Source organism: Peromyscus californicus, unplaced genomic scaffold (genome assembly GCF_007827085.1).
Source record: "Peromyscus californicus insignis strain IS unplaced genomic scaffold, ASM782708v3 Scaffold_19__1_contigs__length_69161282, whole genome shotgun sequence".
Taxonomy (NCBI): Eukaryota; Metazoa; Chordata; class Mammalia; order Rodentia; family Cricetidae; genus Peromyscus; species Peromyscus californicus.
The window spans coordinates 52,622,987-52,645,188 of NW_026294491.1; the positions used below are offsets into that span (position 1 = coordinate 52,622,987).

The 22,202-nt window shown below is 42.4% G+C and overlaps 1 long non-coding RNA gene across 1 annotated transcript; it reads right to left on the minus strand.

The window, feature by feature from the left end:
• Positions 1–10,764: 10,764 nt before the first annotated feature.
• Positions 10,765–12,895, minus strand: LOC128114911 (uncharacterized). The gene is made up of 3 exons (XR_008219936.1): positions 11,979–12,895; positions 11,743–11,794; positions 10,765–10,842 (listed from the first exon to the last, which is right to left on the minus strand). It is a non-coding gene; the product is annotated as an uncharacterized LOC128114911 (long non-coding RNA).
• Positions 12,896–22,202: the final 9,307 nt, after the last annotated feature.

The following is a 22,202-nucleotide window of genomic DNA, read 5'->3' on the forward strand; positions in this document are numbered from 1 at the left end:
GCTGAGTTTCAGATAATAGTGATTATTAATATGAGGATGTCCCAAATACTGTGGGAATGTGCTTATGCAGAGATGTTTTCTTTGAAATTCACACTGACATGGTGTCCGGGATCTTACCTTCTCACCGATAGGCCTTTGGAGGTGGTTTGTGTTCCACTCTTCTGCCTTCAGCTACTAATGCATTTTCTCCATAACGGTGCCTCAGGTTATTTTCACATTATGTGTTTAATGTGCTTCTCTCATGGGCTTTTGTGTGTGTCAAGTCCCTATAAATGGGCATAAAATGTGACCATAGTACCAACTCATTCAATTAATTTAGGATGTTTACAATAATTTCTAACAGAAAGTGAAATAATATACCCAACCACAAATTATCCATCATTCAGCAATTGCCACGTTTTGTCCACTATACCGTAGAGTAAGTTAAGTTTATAATGTGTCTCCCTCAAAACATAGGCCCATGTCTAAATCCCAGGATCTTATAAATATGAATTGAATTTGGAAAACGTTCTTTACAGATGTACTTAATCTGTGGAACTCGAGACGAAGCCATCTTGAATAATCCACATAAAACCTTCAATCTAGTGGCAGGTGCCTCCATAGGAGCAGAAACAGATGTGAACACAGTGAGCTGGTGAAGAAAACAGCTCACTGGCATTTTCCACAGACGTCTTTCTTCAGTTCATTTCACATGATGGGCATTTTGTCTGCAGGTATTTCTGTGCACCTCCTGCATCCTTGGCACCCACACTGGTGAGAAGATGTCATCAGATCCCCCTGGACTGGAGTTTGGATGGTTGTGAACTGTAATGTGGATGCTGGGAATCCAACTCAGGTCCATGGAAGAGCAGCCAGTGCCCTGACACTGAAGCATCTCTCCAGCACCCACAGAGACACTTTTAAGACACCCATTTCCAGTAATTCTTGCTTAGGTGTTATACATTAGGCTCATACATTAATGGGTTTATACAGTACAGCGAATGACAATGTTTCATGTTCTAATTCACAGTGATCTCTAAGTAGATAAAATTAAAACATAGAATACGTGGATGGAAATGAAGCTAGGAATGACGAAAGTCTAACCACAGCCATGACCGATTCTCACACAGAAAGAAAAAACTGGGGGATTTGTGAGTGTGAAGGCATGTGTATGGAGGAATTCTATGCAGACAACAACAGTGTAGCTCACAGTAACAGCCTGGACTGAGAGATGGAGAGGGGATGGATACGGAGAGCAAGACAAAGTCTGACCTGGACAAGATCAGGAAAGCCATCTGTGTTCTCGTCCATACTCCATTGTGACAACTGAAGGGAGTTCTTCTGCATAAGATGTATTTATCACATATATGTTAGCCTCTGTTTTCATTTATCTAAAACTTCGTATTTTTTGCTGAGGCACATTTTAAGCCTTTGTACCTTAACATTTTCTTTTTGGAAGTTGCATTTTTTTAATGGTAAAGTTCACCAAATATTACACAGTGTTTTGTTTTGTTTTTCGAGACAGGGTTTCTCTGTGTAGCTTTGTGCCTTTCCTGGAACTCGCTTTGTATGTAGACCAGGCTGGCCTCGAACTCACAGAGATCCGCCTGCCTCTGCCTCCCGAGGGCTGGGATTAAAGGCGTGCGCCACCACCGCCCAGCTAATATTACACATTTTTAAGTGATAACGACTGGGTGGTATTTAGCACATTCACGGTGTGGATAAACCGTCACTTCTATCCAGGTCCAGAACAGTTTCCCTGACATTTTCCAGTTCAGTCGTTACTTTCTCTTCCCAACAGTCTTTACTCTGACATTTCATGTAAACAGAATCCATGACTGCTCCAACTTCTTCCACTTAGTATGTCTTAGAATCTTCTCAAGATTTCTCCACTGTTGTAACATGTATCAGTGCATCATTTTTTCCTGTGGCCAAATAACATGTACCACATATATGCCATTTTTAATTGCACCAGTGTGCCTCTCTAAAACACTGTGGTGATTTTATAAACAACCATGGTTGATTCTCACACCTCTGTAGGTAGAGTGGTTCTTTCTTTTCCTTCTTTAACAGACCATGGAATGGAACCCAGTGAATTATACATACTAACCAAATGCTCTACACTGAACTGAGTCCACAGCCTCAAAACAGTAATAATTGGGTAATGTCATTAAATATTTATTCATTAATTATAGTTGTAATTCTAGAATAACATGCATAAATCATTTTATACTTTCTTTAAATCACATTTAAATAAGAATCTCAAGTTCTGATAAGTCTCCTCATGTAGTTTTAATGTATATATTCTTTGATGTGTATTGATGTAATCATCAGATTAAATATATTTATGTATATCTTCAAAACTGAAATTTTTATTTAAGGCATAACTCTGGAAATATCTTGCAGCAAAATTGCCTTCCCAGCCGGGCGGTGGTGGCGCACGCCTTTAATCCCAGCACTCGGGAGGCAGAGCCAGGCGGATCTCTGTGAGTTCGAGGCCAGCCTGGGCTACCAAGTGAGTCCCAGGAAAGGCGCAAAGCTACACAGAGAAACCCTGTCTCGAAAAACCAAAAAAAAAAAAAAAAAAAAAATTGCCTTCCCATTGATATAAGTGTTAGGCAGGGTCACATTTAGGACTAAGTTAAGCTGTCCCAATCAGAGTCTATCTCTAACATGGTACAGTCAAGAGTGGCCAGACGCACTTCAACCTGCCTGTCAGAGCAACAGTCTCTCCATTTGCTTGCCCATGCGTAAATACACGTATCAGTGAACCAAACCATGAGAGCATAAATGCATGTCATGAGGGATGGTTAAGAGGTATCAACTCTCCTGAAGCACTGTGTGTCTTCTTTCTGGAATGTTCAGAGGAATTTCTTAAATGCCTTCTTGGTACGAATCTATTGGGAGCCACTCTGAGATTTTATCAAACAGTCTCATGAGTGAGATATGATTATCTTCGGCTGGTTCTCAGGTCAGAGATTATGGAAATAATAAATATATGGGGGTTAGTGTGACGAGAAAGAACTGAAGAAGCAATACTTACTTTAACTCGTAGTGATCCCACCCCAGTGCTAGCCGATGACTTCTGGTGTTTCTCATGGTCTGTGTAAAACTCCAGTGAACTGTAGGCATGCATCACTAAAGATCAGGACAGTTGCTGAGAAATATGCCTTTTCTCCATCATATGAACATCACAGAGTGTACTTCTGAAACCTAGATGGAGGAGGTTAGATATTATGCAGGTGCTCTTCATATGCACCATGGAGATGGAGTTAACTGAAGATGTGTTAGGCCCCAGCTGGCAAACCCACCACAACAAACCCATTTTTATACAAGCAGAATTACACTTTAAATAACAATGAGCAGTCTATTAGAGCAAATAAACAAACTAAACCCAGTTGCTTACTGTCTTTATTAAATCTTAGGAATTGGGGCTGTGGAGACAGTACAGCAGTTAAGAGCACATTCTGCTCCTACAGAACACATTGAGTTTGATTCTCAGCATCCACATGGGGTAGCAGCTTGTAATCACCTACCACTCCAGTTCAGGAGCATCAAAGAGCATGGATCTCATCTATAAGAGATCTAAAAAACAAATCTTTTAAAATAAAGGAGTTAGGAATTGGACATAATTGCATACTGTATATTTTTATAGAAAGCTTGCTGGGTCTATTTATACTAAAATTGCCATAAATATGGCCCAATATGCTGTATTTTGATTTACAATGGCTACTTTGTATTAGCTGATAGAAAATGTTCAACTCCATTCTAATCATATAGTACCACTGCCAATTATGAGGCTCATCATTGGTTGAAATATTCCCATGTGCAGGACCACAGTTGTTGTTACCTCTGTCTTATAGTTGATGAAACCGTGTAAAGAGAGGGAAAAGTCAAGTCTACCCTTACACATGCTCAGTTATGGACGTGAAAATTCACACGCAGGGTGCAGGAGTAAAATAAGGGCAGATTTGGGACACACAGAGGCCAAGACCCTGGGAACCTTGGAGGAGACCCTGCAGTGAGAGGCTTTCACCAGTTTCAAGGATAAGGAGGAAGCAGTCCCTCTTCTCTCCTTGGCTGTTAAGCCACATCTGAGTCAAAGCAGACCTCAGACTGGGCTAAAGGTAGTGCAAAGTTGCAATTCTTTACCTAGTTTCTAATTTGCTGCTCCTACAGGAAATCTGTGTTATGTCCCTGGAGGGTGTATTTTGCTTTGGGATTTAGGAAAGGGGATGTTTCTGCATTCACTTACACTTAACAGCAGGGCAGATGAATGGGATAGGGATAACACTGGCTAAGCACCAGTCACACGCTGGTCAAATTCATGAATTTGCCTTCGTTTTACCCCAGAAGAATCAGTGAAGGTAATGACTGGCCTAATACGGGGGCTGCACTAGCAATTCAAACTAGTATTCACACCAAAAGTCTAGGCATCACCCTGGTCCGCAGTGAGTTTCAGGCCAGCCAGGGATGCACATTGATACCTGTTGCTAGAGTTTTCCTGTGTCCCAGCATGCTGGTGATCAGGACAAATCTCTCTCACCCACCAATTCCACAGCCCCTCAGACCCAAGTAAACACACAGAGGCTTATATTATTTACGAACTGTATGGCCATTTGCTCAAGCTTATTACTGACTAGCTCTTACACTTAAATTAACCCATAATTCTTATTTATGTTTAGCCACGTGGCTTGGTACCTTTTCCCAGTTCTGCCTTCACATCTTGCTTCTCATGGCGGCGGCTGGCAGCATCTCCTAACTCAGCCCTCCTGTTCCCAGAATTCTCCTCTTTTTGTCCCGCCTATACTTCCTGCCTGGCTACTGGCCAATCAGCACTTTGTTTACTAACCAGTCAGAACAACACATCCACAGCATTCAGATATCCACAGCATTTCCCCTTTTCTTTTTTCCAAAAAGGAAGGTTTTAACTTTAACATAGTAAAATTATATATAACAAAACAGTTATTAAGCAAGAATTATAGTTATAATATTTAGTGTATTTGTATTTGGCAAAAATTAAAGGAAATATTTTATCAATCTTATATTCGTTAGTTTAAGGTTTAATATCTAACTTATCTTTTATCATAAATAAGGAAAATTATGACTATCTAGTCTTTAACTACATTAAAAACCTCAGAAGGCTATAATATTACCTAAGAAATGGGAGAAGGATGCAAGCAACTTTTGGGAGTCTTGCGAGAGTAGACAGAGACAGCTGGCTTTAAAAAAAAAAAAAAAGTCTAGTGTTGTGGAATGTTTCTTTAACTATGTAAAGATGTGATGTATTTGCTTAATTATGTAAAGATATGTTTCTGTTTTACCTTACCTGCCTAAGGCACCTGATGAGTCTAACAAAAAGCTAAATGGCCAATAGCAAGGGAAGAGGTATAGGTGGAACTTCTAGGCAGGGAGAATAAGTAGGAGAAGGAATCTAGGCTCAAGGGAGAAAAAAGAAAAAAGGTACATGCCAGGGAGATATCAGCTGCCAGACAGACAGACACGGAGGAAGCAGGAAGCAGGACATACAAAATGGAAGAAAGGTAAAAAGCTCCGAGGCAAACTGTAGATGAATAGAAACAGGTTAAAATAAGTTAAAAGAACTAGTGGGACAAGCCTAAGCTAAGGCCCAGCATTCATAATTAGTAATAATAACTCTCCATGTCTTTATTTAGGAACTGGTTGGTGGCCCAAAGAAAATGCCAACTATACTCTAGGCTTTATTATCTACTGGGGATTTGAATATTACTAGCTTTTATAGTGAAATAGAAAAGAATAATTGAGTCTTGAGTGTGATACTATGAAAGGATAGGAGTCCAAAGTCACGGTAACAACTAGGGCAAGGGTGAGCATATAGTTTGCTGAATCGATAGAAAATGAGACCAAGAGAGACTGACGGCAGGGGTCTCACCTATGTTCTTCGTTCATGGTGACTGCAGGAGTGACACTCCTCTGCACAGGTGAGGTGTCATGGGCATTCAGTTGATTTGTTTGGCTTAAATACTTCTCCATATTTAGGAAACTGAAGTCTAATTGATGTATAATGAGATTGCATTGTACCCTTGAACGCAGTTCCAGCCACCCAACTTCAAGTAAAATACACCTGTGTTGTAATGGGAGATCCTCTCCGGTCCTCTGCTTTCTGCCTGTGGCTTCTTTTCTCTGTCTACAACACACACCACCTATGCTGGGGGCCAGAGCATTCGGATCGTTTTGTTTCAGGCTTATGTCTGTTATAAACCACAACCAAAGGTGGGAAGATCTACAAAATTAGTTTTAGAATGTTTTTATTCTGTGTGTATGAGTGTCCTGTATGCATGTCTGTGTGCCTTTTGTGTACCTGGTGAGCAGGGAGGCCAGAAGAGGGTACTGGATCCCGCAGCATTGGAGATCCAGATCTTTGTGGCCACATGGGGGTGCTGGGTCTTCTGGAAGGACAGCCACTGATCAAACTGCCTAGCCATCTCTCAAGCCCTGCAAAACTAGTTTGGCTATACTTTTTAAAATGTACTTTAGTTTTTGTGTATTATGCATGTGAATACGGACCTGTTGTGTGGATTTTGTAAGGACAGGAACACGTTGATTAAGTTCAGTCAACATCTAATATATGTTGTTCTGTCTTAGCAGTGCAGAAAACGGGACAGAGCAAAGACCCAGACAATGAAATTCAATGGCTCCAGTGACACTTGTGGCTTGAATAGAAACACAAGGACTTATTGGAAGCAGCATTCTCAAGGCCTGGACTCAGCTACAGATGGTTACACAATTCCCCAGACTGTTACATAATGCCCCAAAGTACAAACCGTGCTTAGAAAACATCCAGAAATTTTCTTGCAAGAATGCATAGTGTGGAGCCCTAATTTTTTATGATTGTCCAATTTCTTTTTTATGCATTTAATTCATTCTTTGAAAATTGTATACATGTGTATAATGCATTCTGTCTGCTCTCATTCCTTCCATCCTCATCCTCTTCCCATCCCCTCCTCCCAAATCTCCATCTTTCCTCCCACAAGTCCATTTCCACCCTGATGCCTTTTTGTTTAGTTTTGTGACCCACTGACTTTAACCAGGACCAGCAGTGTGGCTATGGGTTTGGAGTTGTCCATTGGAACCTGGTGTGCTCACCATTATGGGTCTCATACATAACTGAAGACAAATTCCCCTCCTCCAGAATCCATCGGTTGCTAACAGTTCAGTCCATGAGTCCCTTCCCAAAGGCGAGGTTAGTTGTTGACAGGCCCAACTGTGTGCCAGCCCAGTGCAAGCCACTGCAAGTGCTGTGAGATCATGTTTCAAGTGCAGTTTTTAAAGAAATGTGTTTCTACATAACCAGGGGTGAATTCTGAAAAGAAAGATGCATGACCACGTTTTAAGTATCTGTACTTTTAAATGTGTGATTTGAAGTTTAGTTTTTTTTAAGAAGACATTTAGAAGTATACTTTGCTTGTTTGTCTTGTGACTGGACATTCTGTACACTGTGCTGGAGGCTCTACACTGTTCTTTCTGGCCAGAGAAATGGAAGGGCAATGTCCAGCAGAAGAGGGGGTGATGCTGACGCTAACCAGTGAGGTGTGTGAAGTATTAGGGACTAAAGCTCAGACATCGCCCCCTTTCTGTTGTTAGTGGCTGAGGGCCACGTTACAGAGGAAATGAATTTCCCTTCCATCGTATTTTATCCAGTGCTCTTCATTAGAAACCACTTCCTCCTACTTATCAATATGAGGATCCAGAGCCTGACCTATGACTCTGGGAAAGGTGAGCATATAGCTTCCTGGACCAATAGAAAATGAGACCAAGGGAGATTAACTGACAGGGGTCTCATCCATGTTCCTCAAGTATACTCAGTACTCAGAGAGGCTCTCTTCTCCATATCCTCCCTAAGAACAGGCACTTGTGTTCCGTTTACTGAGAAGTGTTCAAGGCTCAGATGGAATCTACTCACCCATATATACACCGAGTGTCGGGTACCTGCTTGGGCCCTGGTTTCAAGTCAGCTTCTCCACTCCTCCATGGAGCCCTCCTAGTCCTCTGAAAACCTGCTGCAGATGTTCCCAGTCTGAGTGTGTGAGCCAAGTACAGTTGGAAGAGAAGGGGATGGGGAATATCCCATTTATCTTTATTCATGTGCCTCTTTTTGCTATTGTTGCTTTAAATTGAATCTTCTTGAGACAATGTATGGTTTGAATGTAATTGTCCCACGTAAGCTCATGGGGAGTGGCACTATCAGGAGGTGTGGCTTTGTTGGAGTAGGTATGGCTTTGTTGGAGGAAGTGTATCACTGTGGGGGTGGGCTTTGAGGTCTCATATATGCTCAAGCCATGCCCAGTGTCTTAGCTCACTTCCTGTTGCCTGTGGATGAAGATGTAGGATCTTGCTCCTTCTCTAGCGCCATGTTCTGCCATGATGATAATGGACTAAACATCTGAACTGTAAGGCAGCTTCCAATTAAGTGTTTTCCTTTATAAGAGTTACTGTGGTCATGGTTTTTCTTCACAGTAATAAGAACCCTAAATCAGACAGACAGGATATCAATATGTAGCCCGATTAGCTCAGAAATTGCTATATAAGCCAGGCTGTCCTTGAACTTATAGACATTCACTTACCTCTACCTCTCAATGCTGAGATTAAAGGTGTGCACCACCACCCCCTATACATCGGGGTCTCCTTTCTGGGAAAAGTATTTCTTGGATTTTTTAAAAGTGAACAGAAAATTAGTAAACCTGCTTGGGTTATTTTGACAACCAAAAAACCTGGTTAAATTGAGGGCATGCATCTATCTGTGTAAGATAATGGGCTTGTTTAGAAATACATGGGACCTATGTCAATTCTACCTAAAAGTTCAAGGAGTTCTGTTTTTGAAGGTGCCTTGTTTCTTACCAGAGTGAAGGAACATTTATAGATAAATCCCAACTCTTAGCATGAGGAGCTGTGCAAACTTGGAAAAGTTGATGAAATTCAGATCCATATATTCTTTCTTGAAAATAAAGAGAATTTTTTTTCTGAAGGACTCTTGAGATAATAGGATTAATACCTAATAGTGTCTCAGCAGATGGGAGTTCCCTGATGCCCAAGACCTGAGCTCTATATCAGACTTGTTTTTATTGTCTTTTTTCTGTTCCCAGTGAGTTGTGGGGATTCACAGGGCAGATTTTCCAGGGTAAGTGCAGTATGTTGCACACAGCTGTATTACAGCATCACTGATATGTTAAAACTTAGAATAGCAGTGCACAATGCATAAGAGGTCACATAAACATGTAGTTTTCTTGAGAATGACTACATAGAAACATTACATGACAGGTGATATTTGATCTATAAATCCAATTTATCAGAGACCACTTTAAGTTTCCACAGAATCAATAAAACTGAGCCCCTTCCAGTCACCAAACATAGAAACACTAAGGCATAAATTCTTGAAAAAGAATTAAGTCTCCACAAAAATTGATGTGTGCTGCTGGTCACGAATCCTAAGTGTTGGTTGGACAGACGGCATTGGCTTTGAAATGTCTAGTGGGTACTTCAGTGCTCAGGTTCACCAACTAACTATTTCCAGTGATACAGCTGCTGGCTTTTATCTTAATTTGGTCTGTTATGTAGGGAAGGATGTCAAGTGCTTCTAGTTACATATTTTGCTGAGTTCTTCCATAGTTTGAAAGCTTCTGTGAGCATTTCTGTACGAGAACAGAAGAGGGCATATTTTTGTTTTTCTTCAATATACACCAGACTGAGGTAGTGATGGGTCATTGATAATACTGTATTTAGCTGTTAGAGGAACTACCAACATTTCAGATCAGATTTTAAGTTCTTTTGAAATAAATTGGCATGTTTGTGTGTGTATATGCATACTCTTGTGAATATACGTGCACGTAGAGGCCAGCGGTCAATGCCAGGTGTTTTTCTCTATTGCCTCCACCATCATGAGACATGCTCTCAGATAAACTTGGAACTCAGATGTTCCTACTAGACCAGCTGCAAGCAAGTGGGATCCACTGGTTCCTGCCTCCCAGCACTGGGGTTACTGAAGCACACTGTGGCACCGTGCCTTTATGTGGGTGATGGATGTCGCACCTTCAATGTGTGCACTCAGATAGGAGGGATTTTATTGACTGAGCCACGTCCCCTGCCACTATAGTTGACTAAATGTCAGTGAAGCAGTTCTACCACAACTGGTAGGTAAGCTGCCAGGTTTGGTGGCACTGACTCAATCCAGCTGCTGTAGTTCTACATGACACGAGCCAAATGACTCCAGCATCTTAAGCATCTCGATTCTATTACCCTTGAACACTGGACTAGTCCATGTAATTAGCTAGTAGCTTAATTTCCTAGTCCTGACCATGATCATTCCTGGAAATTAAAAGTTGGCAGATGAAATCCTTGCATTGTCAATCCTTCATATCTAGACTTCGTGTTCTGAGCAGCCAGCTGTGGAAAAGCCTGAGCACCTGGAATAATGGTTCCAATGTTCTCCCGAATTCAAAGCTGATGAGAGCTCTCCAGCCTCTATCCCTGTGTTGTGTCTGAGAACATCCCTGGTTATTGTTACAGTCACCAGGATCCACCCTACCGTTACTCATCCCTCATCACCAGAGGACTCTGCTATACTTCAATCCAATATAAATACCAAGGCAAGCCTGCTGGTGGCCATGACCCCCTGCCATAGATCTGATCATTTAATGAAAAACTTAGATCCTTCTCATGATATCCATTGATACTGAAATAGAAATATACTGTACAGGGCTCTCTCTTTCATGTCCTTCCCATAGAGGTTGTATTTGCTGGAAAAATAGTTGAGAATGGCCCTGGTCTGCACCAGCTTCATTCCATCCACCTCCACCATGGGCACTTGCTGGAACATCAAAACTCCATCTTTGAAAAAATAGAGAGAGATTTGGGGAAAAATCCCTGAATTACACATATGCTTTCAGAATCAAAAGCCACCAAATGACTAAAAATACAAGAGGAAATATATTATAGCCTGATAACATAATGTTTCTAATTAAATACAATTAGTATTTTTTAAAGAATCCCATAGTTTCTCCCTCCCCAGCCCTTGGTGAGTAGCTCGCTAATTCATTTCTGTCTCTGTTACCTATCCAGACACATGCCAGGGAATTTTATTTCTTAGTGTTGACTTCTACTCATAGCTATTTTTAAGGAAACTGGTAGAGAATGCAACAAGGTGATCAATGGATAGCAAGGTTGGCCCAGAGAACAATTTCTATGTCAGGATCTTTGTGTGGTCTTCTAATCATCGCAGGAGGCAGTGGGCCAAGGAAGGCATGAGTCTCTAGCCCCATGGCTGCCATCCATTCCTGTTTCTTCACCTCCTCACACTCTAGTCTGAACCTCCAATACTTTAGGACCATCTCACTATAGATTCTTAAGGACCAGCAGGGAGTCAACTGGTCAAGTCATCAGACTGAAGAACTCAAAGTGAGCACTGGACTTTTTCTTTTCTCTTCCCTACTGCAGGAAGTGAGTAGCATGGGACCCTGAGTGCTCTATACCTCAAGAAAAGTGGAGAAAGAAGGGGAAAGCCAGGGGAAGGCACTGGGGGATATTTCATTAGCAAATACTCAGAGGCCTACTCCTTTTTAACGTTAAGTGAGCCTCAAATCTGCCCAAAAGACCCTCCTCCTTTATATTTTTCCTATTCTCTCCTCTCTGGCATCCCTGGGAACCACCTTATAAACACACCCACATGACCTGGGGTCTAACCCATCTGAAAGACACCTCTGATTGGGGTCTTCGGGTACTTGAGCTTACCACTTCTTAATTTCTCCAAGTCCTTGTTGGTGTGTATAAATTTCTCTTCATACTAGAAAGCAGAAACAGCAAAGGAGTTGTCAGTTTTTCTTTAGTCTTGCAGGCTTCTTCACTTGAATACATTCTCTTCCATACACAGTGTAAGTGAGGGAGCACTTTGGGGTTGGCAGTGTATGCAACAACCTGCTTACAGCTGTTTGGATGCATGTCTGACCTGTCAAGAGAGCACAACTCACGGCATGTAGCTGCTCATCCTGAAGGTCCTTTCCCTTCCACCCTGCTCCTCACCAAGAACTATGGCAACTTCACAGCCTGGGAGCGATTTCACAATAAGGGAAAGCCTGCAAAGGTCTTCTCATGGTGAAGCTGCAAGATTGCAGGAGTCTGCATCTCCAAGTAAGATCACTGGGTCTTCGGCACAAGATATGATGACATGGACTAACAGTCTCTGTCCTAGTCAGCTTCAGCTGTCAAGTTGACACAGCCCAGAGTTACCTGAGGGAGTCTCAACTGGGGGATGTCATTGATCAGATTGGTCCATGGACATGTCTGTAAGGCATTTTCTTCATTGCTAGTAGATGTAGCCCAGTCCACCATGGGTGGTGCTATCCCTAGGCAGGTGGGCCTGAACTACCAAAGGAAGCTAGCTAAGCAAGCTAGGAGAGCAAGCCAGTGCAACAGCAATCTTCCATGGTCTCTGCCTGAGTTCCTGCCTCAGCTTCCTTCAATGATTCAACATATAAGACAAACAAACCCTTTCATCCAAAACAGGTTTTGACCAGTGTTTTATTTTTAAGTTAAAAAATGTATTTTTTTAATATAGCTGTTTTGCCTGAATATATGTCTGTGTATCACTTACATGACTGTGCCTTCAAAGGCCAGAAGAGGGCATCAATTCCTCTAGAACTGGAGATACAGATACAGTGTCAGAAATCAAACAGGGATCCTATGAATGCTCTTAACCACAGGGCCATATCTCCAGCACCTACTCATTGTAATATCATAGCAACAGAAAGCAAACCATGGCAGTCTCTATAAAACCTAGTTTATAATTTACATGACTGCTGTGGATGACATGATTCCTGGATGTCACATGATATGGTATTAACTCTCCTTAACTAGAATTTCCTCTTCTGGAATATATGGAAGTTCATGGTAGAATTCTCAATTTAAAGAAATGTTCATAGTGCTCACAGTAAAAGAGTAAAGAAAAGGATGACTTTCATGATCTTATATGGTCGGATATATGTTTCCACAAAATATTTAACCAAGGTTGACAAGATGTCTGGGCTGGTAATGGCATTTGCTGCCATATCTGATAACTGGAGTTTGAACCTTGTGGCTCACAAGGTAGAGGAATAGAACAAACACCCACAAGTTATCCTCCAGTCTGTACCTAGTCATCCATAGCACGTATATTTACACACATGAAAACACAGGAACAAAATTAAAGACGTGAAAAAAAATCAGGGTACTGATGATTGCAAAGGTTCATTATAACACTTCAATTTTTTTGTGTATTTATTTGACCTTGAATCATTGTTAAATCTCACTTGCATTATTCTAATCTATATAGTTATATGACCTAGATCTCATTTTGTTACTGGAAATAATTCACTAAGCCATTCAAACCACTTAGAAATATTCAGGTGTGTGTGTGTGTGTGTGTGTGTGTGTGTGTGTGTGTGTGTGTGTGTCCAGAAGGATGATGTGTCAGAATCTAATGAATGTCTTGCTATTTCCTCACACTATCTTTTCATTTCCTTTTTATTTCAAGCAACTGAATATTGGTGACCATCTACTTTGCTCTTCATCTGCCTATAGAAATCAAGCTTATCCCAAGAGCAATCACTTTGGTCAGAAAGACAGCCCATGACAGGGCTGCCAGAGACTGATCTGATGCCCTGATTGGTTCCCAGTACTTGCTACAAATGTAGCAATCAATTTGGCCAGACATGGGTGGTACATGCCTATGTAATGGCAGCATTCTGGAATTGAGGCAGGAGGATGACAAGGTCATGGCCAGCCTGGGATACACTGCAAAATTAGTATAACAATGCTCAGTTTGGGAGCTAGGGAGATGCCTGAGTGGTCAAGAGCACTGGCTGCTCTTCCAGATGATCCAGGTTCAATTCACAGCACCCACGTGACAGTTCACAATTGTCTATAACTCTAGTGCTAGGGATCCAATGCTCTCTTCCGTCCTCCATGGGCATCAGCTGTGCTTGTGTTTCTATCGTACATGCAAGCAAACCATCCATACACTTAAAAGAAAAACCTCAAATAAATTTTCATATCATTTTGTACTTATATCTTATATCAAATATATAATTATATTTGACTTTACAGAATCTATAAAAATAAAGTCATTAGAAACAATCACGATTCTTTCTGTATATTGATGCTCATATGATTTATGATCTAGGCTGTAACTAATAAATAGCTGTGTGGCCTGAGCATAATCATTGAAGATCTCACAGCATTTGTTTCCTCGTTTGTAATAAGGAGAGGGTTTTCTATTCATCTATTGATTTTTTTAAAATGTGAGACAAGGTCTTACTATGTTGCACAGGCTAGACTCAGCAATTCTCCTCCTACTTCAACCTCCTGAGTAGCTGGGGTCCTAAGCACATGCCACTGCACCCAGCTGGGCAGGGTTTTCAAAGTACACAGAGTAGGGCTTGCTCCATATCACACTGGACAATAAGTACTAACTCTGGTTGCATAGACTGTGATTTATTACAGTTCTGAGTAGTGATGGGCAGGAATATTTTCATCTCTGGCTGCTTGGTTGGAATGCTAGATTGTAGACATACACTGTCACACTGCATTAGATGACAGATAGTGAGGTGCTGAATGCCACCAATTAGCCAAGCATCCATTCAGGAAACACAGGGGACAGAGGGGATGAGCAGTCATCGGAAGAGGCTCACCAAGGTCGGATAGGGATGGTGAGTGTGTTGGTCATGGTGAGAACGATGGAATGGATGGGTCTGTCATAATCAGTCTTTGGGCACAGAAGTCCCAGAAGGTCTGAGCAAGGGTCCAAGGCAGCCTGTGCTCAGCTCCCTCTTCAGTCTCGCTGGGGTGGACAAGAGGAGGCCTTGATACTGAGTTCCTTGCTTCTACTTCACCCTTCTCTTTAGAACGCATTCCTGCAGAGGCTGAGCCACAAGTGGACAGCTGCGTGATCCAACACAGATTCCTCACAGAACGAACACAGTAGAAAGGCACCCATTTGTATCTGTGGGCTGCTCTCTTTGTACCTGGGAAGCATCAAGCACGCCAGGAGCAAGGGTGAAGTGCAACCCTCAGGGTCGTGTAAACACAGCGCCAGAAGGCTGGGAGAGCACTGCAAGTCCCCTCCCAGGACACTGCCTCAACCCTTAGCCATTCTTCCCAGCTTCTATCCAAGGGCAAAAATCTCCTGAGTCTGTGATTTCCACTCAAGTAAATCCCTCCCAGATCACAGGTATCTTACTGAGACGTGTCTTACCCAAAGATGCCTCGAGAGGGCAGCACCCAACACGGTCATACAGGAAAGTACCAGCACCTCTTGAACATTAGTGAAATGCTTGAGAGTTCTAGATGCTCCACTATTCATTTAAACCTCCTCGTTGAAGTCATATGTGGTGATGTGTGCCCGTAATCAGGAAGCTAAGGTGGGGAAATAGCTGGAATTTGAGAGCAGCCCAAGCTACACAGCGAGTGAGCTATAAAACAAGACCCTCTCAGGAACAACAATGGGCCACCTTTTTTACCTCTTTGTATTCCCACAGGTGTGTAGGATGCTGGGGGCAGGACCAACTAACTGTCTTCCTCACTGGGTATCCTTGGGACTTAAAAGAACCTGGCACTTACTCGGTGCTCAAGACAATAATGTCTACAGTGTCCGCCCTACCCTGAACAAGCAGCCTGTTGCTGTCCACTCCTGACTGCCTCTCAACTGTGGTTTGTATTTCCACTCTACTTTCATTTGCTAAAATGTTATATACTAATTCTTTTGCTATGGAATAGTAATCAATACAATATATGGTTGTTCCTTGGGGGCCTTCTCCGAGGATGTGCTGAGCAGTGACCTCTCAAATTGCCTCTTACCCAGTTCAAATATCATGTATTTTGTCTCTAAATACTTAAATGTGTTCTCTACACTGTAAGAACTCTTTTAGGGGAGAAACCTCCCGCCAAGACATGATCACATCTAAAACAGTAATAATTCATCAGTGTTACCAAACATTCAATATGCATAACTCTAATTCTTAAATAAATTTACAAGTTATTTCTTATTTATTTTAAATGTTATGATATAAAAATATAAATAAAAGAAAATCACACACTGAAATTAACCAGACCCAAAGACTATACGACTCAGTGAACTTCTATACAGTCGGAGTTATTTATTTTTCACACTCTAAGTCTCCATCCAAATGTGGTGCACATGTGACTAACGCCTCGAAGTTGTTACTGTCTGTGTTGTGGTAAGAAAAACATTTCAACTATTTATTAATTCATATCTATTCATGTGTATCTTTAAAACTGGTAATCTTAATTTAAGGTACAAGGTGACAAGGGCCACACTCTATTGTCAAGTCTACCACCAAATTTACAATCCTCCTGCCTAGACTTCTGGGATTAAAGGTTTGCCTTAAGAAGCCAAACAGGGCTCCATTCCTTAGAAGACACTCAATAGGAAACACCTCCTGACTGATGTGAGGAACTCAGTGGACACAGTCTGTTTCAGGTGCATCTGAAGATGGACCACCTCAAAGCTTACCTCTACTCCAGCTGCAGCCAAGAGCCAGCGGACAGACTCCGTTCTGTCCCAGGACCTCATCATAATGAAATAAGGGCTTCCCTGACATGGTGTAGCTCCTCAGATTCACTAAGTATGAATGAATGAATGAATGAATGAATGAATGAATGAATGAATGAATGAATGAACAGAAGCTAAATGTACTTTGGGATTGTGGTAAATAATTCTATAGTACAGAAGAACTACCTCAGTGAGCTTTAATTGTCAAGTTGACACAGCTCAGAGTTACCTGAAGGAGTCTCAACTGGGGGATCCCCTGATGTGACTGGCCTGTGGGAGCCTCCCTAGGCATTTTCTTCATTGCTAGATGAGGTAGGAAGGCCCAACCCACCATGGGTGGTGCCATCCCTGGGCAGGTGGGCCCGAACTACAAAAGGAAGCTAGCTAAGTAAGCCAGGAGAGCAAGCCAGTGCAACAGCAATCCTCCATGGTCTCTGCCCGAGTTCCTACCTCAGCTTCCTTCAGTGATTGTCTGTAACCAGTAAGCCAAACAAAGCCTTCCCTCCCCAAAATGGTCAGTGTTTGATTTTTAAACTAGATACATAAATATATAAGATGTAAGGGTGCTTTGTCTGAATATATGTTTGTGGACTACTTGCATGTCTGGTGTCTGCAGAGGCCAGAAGAGGGCATCAGATCCTCTAGAACTGAGGATACAGATGGTTGTGAGCTACCATGTAGGTATTAGGAATCAAACATGGATCCTCTGGAAGAGCAGCCAATGTTCTTAACCACTGGGCCATCTCTCCAGCACCTACTCAGTGTAATATCATAGCCAGAGAAAGCAAACCATGGCAGTCTCTATAAAACCTAGTTTATAATTTACATAACTGCTGTAGATGACATGAGTCCTGGATGTCACATGATATGGTATTGTCTCTTCTTTTTTCTTTTTTCTTTTTTTTTTTTGGTTTTTCGAGGCAGGGTTTCTCTGTGAAGCTTTGCGTCTTTCCTGGATCTCCCTCTGTAGACCAGGCTGGTCTTGAACTCACAGAGCTCTGCCTGGCTCTGCCTCCCCAGTGCTGGGATTAAAGGCGTGCGCCGCCGCCGCCGCCGCCGCCGCCGCCGCCGCCGCCGCCGCCGCCACCACCAAGCCTGGTATTATCTCTTCTTAACTAGAATTTCCTCTTCTGGAATATATGGAAGTTCATGGTAGAATTCTCAGTTTAAAGAAAGATTCATAGTGCCCACAGTAAAACAGTAAAGAAAAGGATGACTTTCATGATCTTATAGGGTTGGATACATGTTTCCACAAAATATTTAACCAAGGTTGACAAGATGGCTGGGCTGGTGATGGCATTTGCTGCCATGTCTGATAACTGGAGTTTGATCCTTGTGGCCCACAAGGTAGAGGACTAGAACAAACTCCTTCAAGTTATCCTCCAGCCTCTACCTGTGCATCCATAGCATGTGTATGTACACACAAGTAAACACATACACAAAATAAAAATGTATCTAACTTTCTTCTGCCACACTAAGAGCATTTTAATTTATATGTTGAGAGTGGCCCTCATCTTCTGCCTCCACCATCCCAACCACCCTGCAGGCCCTAAGAGGCCACTGGCAAGATTTTCTGTGGGCAATCGGCTGAGCTGGGCAGATGTGCAGCTCCTCGAAGTCATCTTAATGGTTGAAGAGAACAAGGTTTCCCTCTGCTACAGGTAACGCTATCTAACAGTTCCTAAAGACTCCAGAGAGAATGAACGGGTGGGGGTTATTTCTTTATTCCTTCACTCAGTCATCTATTATCCTTGAAGAATTCACTTTCATCTTGATGCTACATCCTGTGCTAGAAATGTAAAGATGCCATCATTAGACACATCTGGTCCAGAAAACAAGCACACAGGCAGGTGCCTTCCATCCAGTGTGCTCAGTTAAAAACATGGGGACGCAGGTAAGACCAGCTGGACCATCTCAGGGACCTGGGGGAGACTTCTGCAGGAAGTGAATCTCTGTGACTTTCCTGGCATGTGGGAGAACCTTAATAAAGGCGCTTCCTAAGCTGGTGCAGTGGTTCACACTTGGGGCTGTAGCACCGCAGAGGCTGAGGCAGGAGGATCTCAAGTTCAAAGTCAGCCTGGGGTGCCAAGCAAGATCCCTTTCTCAAGAACAGTTGCTTTTCTCTGGGGGGTGAGGCAGGTAAGATGATGTCATGTCACACAGTCATTTCTTAACAACAACAGTGACCACGGAGGAAGCTCATCTTCCCTCCACTGTCCCAAGAACCAAACACACTTTCACTCACTCATTTAGTGCATCCTCAGAGTAAAGAGACAGAACCTGGAGGTTAGGAAACCTCTACATTGTGAACTGGTAAAAAAGACTGGGACTCAAACCTTAATCTCATTACACAACTATCAGATAGATAAATCCCAAAGTTTGTCATTTTAAAACTAAACTTAAAATATTCGAGACTTACTACAATTCTGAAGCCTCGTTTTTGTTTTTGTTTTTGTTTTTCCACTTCATATTACAGTGTAAACTTATTTGGAACAGCTGTTATTCAGGTCATTTCTCATTTTTTTTAATGTTGTGGGTGGGGATGGGACCATGAGGGATCGGGTTGGGGTTAGGTGAAGGGGGGAGAGTACAGGATAGACAACCAGAAAAGGGGGGCATTTCCGGGTGAGGTAGAAACCTAGAGCAACGGAACTCCCAATGATCTACAAGGGTGACCCTAGCTAAGAGTCCTAGCAACAGAGGATATGTAGTCTGAACTGGTCATCTCCTGTAACCAAGGAAGACTTACAGGGAAGAGACTAGGTCACCAACCCAGCCATATAGCCTTCTACCTAGTTTGTCCTGCCCATGGGATGTGCTGGGGTAAGGGTGGCAGAGATTATGGGAGTGGCCAGCCAATGACTGGTCCAGCCTGAGACCCATACCATGACAGTGAGCCCACCCCTAAAACTGTCTGGAGTGCCAGGATCCAGAGTCTGGATGGCCCAGAGACCTAGGATAGAACTAAACATGATTGGAGAAAAAAAAAATGTCAAAGTAATGATGCCTAACGATATTGTGCTATACTCATAGATTGGTGCCTGCCCCAATTGTCATCAGAGAGGCTTCGTCCAGTAACTGATGGAAACAGATGTAGAAACCCACAGCCAAACATTAGGCCAAGCTCGGGGTATCCTGCTGAAGAGAGGGAAGGATTGTATAAGCCAGAGGGGTCAAGGACATCACAAGAAAACCCACAGAATCAATTAACCTAGGCTCATAGGAGCTCAGAGTCTGAACCGACACCAATGGAGCCTGCATGGGACTGACCTAGGCCCTCTACATATGTGTGACAGTTATACTTGTAGGACCCCTAATAATGGGAGCAGGGGATCTCCCCAGTGCTTTGGCTGGCTTTTGGGAATCTATTCCTCATAACCCTCATACCAGGTCACCTTACCCAAGCATTAATACAAGGTGAGATGCTTAGTCTTACTGAACCTTGAAATGCCATGCTTTGCTAATATCCATGGGATGCTGGCCCTGTTCTGAACAATAGCAGAGGAGGAGTGGATTGGGGGGTGGGGATGGGACAAAGGGGAGGTTGGGGGACAGAATGGGAGGAGAGGAAAGAGGTATATAAAATAAATCCTGAAACTGCAATCAGGATGTAAAATAAATAAATAAATTTAAATAATTTTTAAAAAATGAGATCAGTTGGTTACAGTTTATGAATACTTTTATTCCTCATAAAAATGTTGGAACTTGCATTGTACAAGGGTAGTATCATTTGGCAATAACAGACAATGTAGGAAAATTCTATTATTCTCACCCTTTCTCACAGTGCCAAAAACAAATTTTCTTTTATAATTTGCACACTCACACACACTCACATATACACTTACACACATTCTCACACAATCTCACACAGATACATGCACACATACACACACACATAAACTCACACACTCTCACATACACACGTATGCATGTGTGCAGGTCCTGGAGGAGGTCAGGAGAGGGTGTCAGATCCCCTGAGCAGAAGTTACAGGGGATTGTGAGCCACCTGATTGTGGTAACAGAGCTCAGCTCCTCTGGAAGAGTAGAAGCTTCCTTAACCACTAAACTATCTCCAGGGAATACAAATTCCACACATTTTTTTCTCATTTGTAAGAACATACCTCCTTTGTATTTATTTTGCTACATTATTTTCTCATGGATTGTAGCCTTTTACATTATAGGACTTCAAGGTCAGAATCAGCCAGATTCCTACAATTTACAGATTTCTCCACCCTGGAAGCCAGAGGAAGCCTCCATTGGATGATGAATCCATTGGGACTGTGAAGAACATATTCAAATTTGAACAAGGCATGTTTTTTAAATACACGAGCACTATAGTAGCTGAGAATTAACAGACACAGAGGCCCAAGTAACTCGGTAAACACTTCACACTGTGTTTGTATCAATAACGAGGAAAACATCCTTGAAGCCATGGCAGTAAAGAAATAATAAATGTGCAAGGAAATAAATTACTGGGAACTTACCAATATGTCAGAAAAACTAACCCCTGTTTGAAATAAGACATGCTACCAAGAATGAGTCCAGGAAACAAGTAGGGGTTCTCTGCATTCTGTAAGTGCTAGAACAGACTTGTATGTAGTGAGTGGAAGTCAGAGTGTCCTCATTACATTTACGTGTGTGTGTGTGTGTGTGTGTGTGTGTGTGTGTGTGTGCGCGCGTGCGTGCGTGTGTGTGTGTGTGTGTGTGTGTGTGTGTGTGTGTACACACACACACATGTGTGTACACCTGTGTTTGCCTTGGCACATGTGTGGAGGTCAGAGAACAACTCTCTTTATACGCTGTAGGCTCTGGGGATTGAACTCAAATTATCAGTTTAGCTTTAAGCTACTTTGCTGACCCTCACATATTAAAAAATAATAATAACAACAAAAACTCACACATCACCATCATTCACTTTCACTACTTTTTGTCAATAATTCAGAATGCAGCATAGCTTCAACTACCTTCTAAAACTTTCCACCATTTACCATATCTTACACATATAGTAAATATTTCTACAATCGACCACAGGATTTGCCTTTATTTCAGTGTTAATCACAGTGTGAACAGAAGCCATTGTCCACTTTGGCTGTTGGCAAGGAAGTACCACCTGCCATTTCCAGACCAGCATGTGGTAGCAATCTCTTTGTCATTACTGGGTCAGAGGGGATTCCTTTTTTCTGTTTTAAAGGGGATCCTTTAAAGTGTACCAAAGAAGTATGTACAGGTTTCCTCTGTGGTTCACCTAGTGGGTTTGCTTTCTCCATCTCTCAATTCCTGATGGCTGAGAGTGTAACAACCTGCTTGTAAGAGTAAGTTCCCCTGCCTTCCAGCTTGGCAGCCAGAGCTCTCCACCCCTTCCCATTTCACCAAAGGACTGAAACTGTGAGTCTTGGTGCCCTGGAGGGCATGCTACCATGCCTTATCCCTTAGGGATAAGACACTGAGTCCTCAGGGCATGACTGACTTCTCAGAGGCCACAGGAGCCAGTGGAAATGAGCAGGTGGTCCATCTGGTCCTCAAACTGCCTTGGACACTACCAGCTACAACTGTTCTTAAAATGGAGTGGTGATCTGACATGGAGGGGGAAGAGAGGGAGAAGCCCTGAGAAGGATGGAGAGCTGGTGCAAACAACACTCCCTTGACA